We start from the raw sequence: 6,753 nt of genomic DNA, 5'->3' as shown, positions 1-6,753 counted from the left end.
TGTTGGTTTCTAATACATTTCCTGTACTCCTGTATTTTCATATCTTTGAGCTCCACATATAAATTCAAGTTCATTTTCAAGACATTTTCAGATATTATGTTGATCAGCTTTTTTTGTCTCCCTTAAAATTGTATAACCTGCAAATCTGATCAGTGTGTGCTATGTTAGGTGTGCTAAATCAGGTGTGTTGTCAAACAAAATACAAAGTTGCTTACAGACTTTTACGTCGTTTGCTAAAACATTCATAAATTTTTTAACATTAGAGATGTACTTTCACTTATAGGTCATATCTACATAACATTTCCATCATCTCAAGGAAATTCTTTATTCAATAAAGACTCGTTGTTAATATAGTCACAAAATGTCAAATATTCTGCTTTTATAGAAACAGTCCGTGCAATATATCCTTCCATTGGTTTTCTTCTTTACATTAATCCTAGCAACGACTTCCTTGTTAATTGTATTTGTAGCCGGATGTCCTTGTTTTCCAATTTCGCAATACAGATGAATTCTTCAAACGTCTTTTAATATTCCAATTGCGGACATTTTTCAACAAAACATTAAATTAAGTCACAAATTTCTATTTCATTTCAATACAATTAGTTGAAAATAGTTGACAGCAAAAGAATGCAGATTTTTACAGGTAATTGACTAAATCGTTCCCATTAGGAAGCATCAGAACCATCCTTGGCACTAGCCAAGAAGAAAAATCCCCTTAAATATTCAAGTTTATCATTCGACTGAAACACTGTAACTTTTCCTTCATCTTGGCTAGAGCTTCTTTTACAGAAAAATGAAATAAAATCATTATCTTCAAAATCTCAATGACACTTATTTACTTTCCGAGTCTAGAAAATTTGCATTAATTAGATGTGAGATTTCTATAATATTTTATGCCCAAAGAATGTCGTCATTTGTTAAACAGTGACTATTGGCTGGCATCCTGATATTATGGTGCTAGCTACACATTCCATAGATTCGATTAAAACATTGTTTTGAATCAGAGCAGTGCTCATATACATACATGCAGCTGGTAAGATATCACGTTTTCCTTAATATATTAAGTATGATATAGCATTTTAAACCTTTTTATAGAATTACATTAAAAAAATTAAAATAAGTTTAGACCAAATGAAAAAAAGAAGTATATAAATCTATTTATTACTTGTGAATAACATGTTCTATTTGGCCACTGTCGTTTACTTTTTTAAATGTCAGTTATTCACAAAGTACATTTTTTTACTTGGGTTTCACTCCCCTAGCGGGTGTCACCCGGTGCGGGCCGCATCCCCCTAGTGATACCACTGACTTTACCTAATAGCCTGTGTTTGTTACTATTAATACTGAATAGTTGTAAAAATGGTTTATTTTTGTGAAAAAACTGCTTGCATAGTTGATTTTTAAAATAAAATTTTATTACTTTCAGAAAAGAAAAAAGTAGCCGTTGCATCAGAACTTTGAAAGGTCTAAAATATCATGATGTCGGATTTTCAATATCTTTTCTAGTTTACGAGATCTAAACGGGACGGACGGACGGACAGACATTCCACACAAAACTAATAGCGTCTTTTCCCCTTTCGGGGGCCGCTAAAAAAATATTCGTAAAAGTTTCAGAAATGGCTAACTCTTTAAATTGGTAGTGTAAAATAGTGTTAAATACTACCTCCCCCCCCCCATTCCTGAATTTTTTTTTAAATGGGCCCTCGATAGAAAAAAAGTTGCCCACCCCTGGTTTAATATGTTGATTTGTATGAGATTTATATTGAATCGTTATGTGCAAATGTTAACAGTATGAACAGCAATGAATGTTACAGTGAAGTGCATCCCTTTATTTATCTTATATCACAGTGTTTCCCAAACTGTGTTCCGCGGAACCCTAGTGTTCCGCGTAGCCTGAATAGGTGTTCCACAAACTACTGAAATTATTAACTTGTAGGCTAACATGTGATTTAATTTCTGTAAAAAAATTAAGCAAAGTGTTCCGCTAAATACTCAGAATGTGCGAAGTGTGTGTATAAAATAGATAGCACTGAATAATGTATGTGTGTGTGTTTTAGAAAATGTTCCCATCTAAAAAGATAATAATTACGCCCTGCGGATGTCCATGTGCTAATCTAGTCGTGCATGTTAATGTCTGCTAAGTCATTGGTTTTCCTGGTTGATACAGGCAAGTCAGGAAATAAAGAGCACTTTTACGAATTCGACTTAGTATATGGAATATGTGTCTTTTCGAGTATTTTATTAGGTTGTATATTTTTTTATATTTGTATTTGTAAATATTTAAGTTTTAACTTAAAATGACTTTGACCAAATTTTAGTATATCACAACCAGGAGATACAACTAACTTACAAAGTGCTCAAAATGTCTTCTGAATCGTAAAAGTTCTATAGAAAGTGATTGTACACAATACACATTAACATGTAGACTTTCACCCAGATTTACTGTAATCAGAGATGAGTTAAATTTTTCGTTTTGTTGTATTAAATCAAACCAAATTCATTAAAAAAGCTATTTAGCTAATAAACTAATATCTTTAAATTATATATTTAACTTAATTCAGCATTTTTTCTACTAATTAATTCAAATTAACAATTCTTAGCTTAGGACTATTTTGTCTCACTAATCCTTATAATTTATTAGATCTAGATTAGATCTAGTCTATATTTATTATTATTTTTAATATCCTTAGATTTTAGATCTAGTCTGTCTAGTGTTAGACTTAGACTTTAATTAAGGCTTTAGATCTACTAATCATCTACTAATACTACTAATAATAACTAATAGTAATATTCTATGTAGTTAGTTATACACGTAAATATATTGATCTAGAATTAGATCTATAATCTAGATCTAGTCTAGGTCCACATTTTGAATTTAATAAACCATTTGATTTGATTTAATTGTCATTGTAAACTAGCTTTCACTTTAGATTTAGACTTAACTTAGGCATTGTAAACCTTAAACTAGATTTAGACTAGACTCCTTTAAAAACTAAAATCAAGAACAGTCATCATGAAATTGCTCTGGCTATTTATCCTAATAATCACCAAATGCACACTAGCTGAACACAGAACTAGATCTACCTTTGTCAACACTAAACTTAAAAAGGAAACAACAGTCATAATCAATCATCACACTTTAGAACAATGCAACTTCAAAAATAACCTAACATACACATCTATAACATTAAAGAAGATTACCCATCACAAATGGAAGTTCTCAATCAGACACAGCAGAAATAAATACCTATCACTGTTAATATTAATGGCAGGAGATGTAGAGTCAAATCCAGGGCCTAGATCTAAAGATAGATGCAACATCTGCAAAAAAATATGCACCCTGAAACAGAAAGCCATTCAATGTGACACCTGCGATGAATGGTACCATGCATCATGTCTCCATATGAATACACCTGTGTATTATGCCTTAGGCAACAAAGACGCATCATGGCACTGTGTACCGTGTGGGTTACCTCAGTTTACATCAGGACTGTTTGATTCCTTTGATGCGGACACTTCTAACCCATACAACATCCTAAACACCATCCCGAACCAAACTCACCAACCACTAGCCAGATCCACTCCTGTTAAACCTAAATCTACTAAAATTAATACAACAGCCTCACTAAACAAACCTACTAAAGAAGTAATACCAAAATACCTTAAAACCTTAGTTATAAATTTTCAAAGCATTAGGAACAAAACAGCAGACTTAGAAATTGTATTAGAATGTGAGAAACCAGACATAATTGCAGGAACAGAAACTTGGCTGCATCCTGAAATTTATAATGCAGAAATTTTCAATAGTAATTATGAAATTTTTAGAAAAGATAGGGCTGATAATCATGGAGGAGTTCTTTTAGCAATAAAAAACACTCTTATAGCAGAAGAAATTACCTTACCTAACTCAAAAAATGTAGAATCAACATTTTGTAAAATTAATACCACCTCAACATCCCTAATAATAGGCAGCATTTACAGACCACCAAATTCTAGTTTAGAATACATGCAGGAACTATGTAATCAGATTACTACACTTAAAGAGACAAATAAAAATGCAGTTTTTTGGATTATGGGTGATTTCAACCTACCTGATATAAATTGGAAAACACTAACCATAGATAAACACCAAAACCTTAAGGACATAAATGAGCTTTTCATAGAAACTTTACACAACCTAAGTTTAGATCAAATCATTAAAAAGCCAACTAGATTAAACAACACATTAGATCTCTTCTTAACCAACAGACCTGGATTAGTAGTTGATTATGAAATTATCCCTGGTCTATCAGACCATGAGATCATAAAAATACACAGTCAGATAAAAGCAGTAGCCAATACAAAACCCAAAAGAAAAATCTTACTCTGGAATAAATGTAACCTAACACAACTACACCAAGCTGCACTAAACTTTCAACAAACATTCTTATTAGAAAAAGACATTAACCAACCAGTCGATGACCTCTGGAATTTCATTAAAAACCATCTTAAAAGCATAATAGAAAATCATATACCAACTAAATACACATCAAACAAAATAAATAAATGCTGGTTTAATAATAGACTAAAGAAGCTTTGTAAACAGAAGGAAAACCTATATAGAAAATTTAAAGAAACTAATGCAGAAAGAGTTTACAAAAAGTATATAAAAATTAAACACTTAACCCAAAAAGTAAGCAGACAGCTGCAGAGTGAATACATAAACAATGTAATATCTAAAGATAACAACAAAAACCTATGGTCATACATTAAGTCTAAGAAAATGGAAACAACAGGCGTAGCGCCATTAAAAGATGAACATAACATAATACATAATGATAATGAAACTAAAGCAAACATTCTAAACAAATACTTTGCATCAGCATTCTCAGCCCCAGGAGACAAAGACATATTACTGAATTTGAACCAAGTAGACAACATAGAAGATATAGTAGTACAAGAAAATGGAATTCAAAAACTATTAGCCAACACCAAACCAAATAAAGCTTCTGGACCTGATGGTATTCCAGCTAGATTACTCAAAGAACTAAGTAATGAGCTAGCCCCAGTGTTCAAAATACTCTTTCAGGCTTCACTTAACCAGGGCAGAGTACCAAAGGACTGGAAAGAAGCTAATGTCACCCCCCTATTTAAAAAAGGAGAAAAATCTGACCCAGGGAACTACAGACCAGTATCACTTACCAGCATCACATGTAAAATCCTAGAACACATAATATGTAGCAACATCATAAACCACTTAGACAAACATAATGTCCTCACACCATACCAACATGGCTTTAGGAAATATAGATCATGTGAAACACAACTAATAGGACTAATTGATGATTTTTCAAAAGGTTTAGATAATAGTGAACAAATAGATGCTATCTTACTAGATTTTTCTAAGGCTTTTGACAAAGTTCACCACCATAGTTTGCTTAAAAAATTAAAATATTTCGGCATTAATGGTCCACTGCATCAGTGGATTAAAGACTTTCTGATAGGGAGAGAACAAACTGAAATAATAAATGGCTCTAAATCAACACCGATAACAGTAAACTCAGGTGTACCTCAAGGTACAGTCTTGGGTCCACTACTATTTTTAATTTACATAAATGATTTACCAAATTGCATTAGTTCAGGAACAAAAGTCAGATTATTTGCAGACGATTGCATAATATATAGAACAATAAAAACAACACAAGACACAGATATTTTACAAAGAGAATTAGATGAATTACAGAAATGGGAATCAAATTGGAGCATGTCTTTCCACCCAGAAAAATGTCAGTTGTTAAGAGTAACAAAAAAACTAAAACAAATTAATTCCACTTATCTTATTCATGGCAAACCAGTATCACAGACTAAAAACGCAAAATACCTAGGTGTTATAATAAATGAAAAACTATCATGGAATCCACATATTGATGAAACTACAAAAAAATCAAACAAAGCATTAGGATTTATTAAAAGAAATTTCTATAAATCAAATAAGAACATAAAACTAAAATGTTACTTAACCTTGGTTAGGCCAATAATAGAATATGCATCCTCCGTTTGGGACCCCTCAACTCAAGAAAACATTAAGAAACTGGAACAGACACAAAATAGAGCAGTGAGATTCATAACAAACGAATATTCACATTTGACTAGAGTAACACCTTTAGTAAAATCACTAAATTTAGAAAGCCTTCAGGACAGAAGGCTCAAAAGTAAAGTAGCAATCATACATAAAACACTGAACCATAATCTTCAAATACAAAAACAAAATTTAATAAAATACTCTGAAAGACACAAAGATAAAGGCACATTCCTCGTCCCATATGCTAGGACAAATTTGTACAAATACTCCTTCTTCCCTAGTGCTATTAGAGCATGGAATGGGTTGCCTGAGCTAGCCAGGAAAACCAGTGACTTGGCAGAATTTAAGTCATTGGTTAATATGCATGACTAAATGCATGACGCGTAGGACGTAATCATCTTCTTTTTTGAAGTAACGTCTGTATTATATAAGATAAGATAAATCAAAATATAAAATGCTACAATGTATTATTAATTATACGAGGGGGGAAGGTGGCTTATAGTGACATTTCTTGAGATTTCATTGAACAAACTAGTTCGGAACCGACCATGTTAAGTCAGTTTGTAATAGTGATCCCTTAGCACAGCACCAAGATACATCACTCGTAAATAAACACACCCAGTTCGCCTATATAAGGTTGATCAAAGCTAAGAAGGTATAAAGCCTGTAAAAAAAAATAATTCACCAGCCCT

This window comes from Biomphalaria glabrata, chromosome 7, assembly GCF_947242115.1.
Source record: "Biomphalaria glabrata chromosome 7, xgBioGlab47.1, whole genome shotgun sequence".
NCBI classification, from domain to species: domain Eukaryota; kingdom Metazoa; phylum Mollusca; class Gastropoda; family Planorbidae; genus Biomphalaria; species Biomphalaria glabrata.
The sequence above is the reverse complement of the archived record's forward strand: the minus strand, read 5'-3'. Positions refer to the sequence as shown.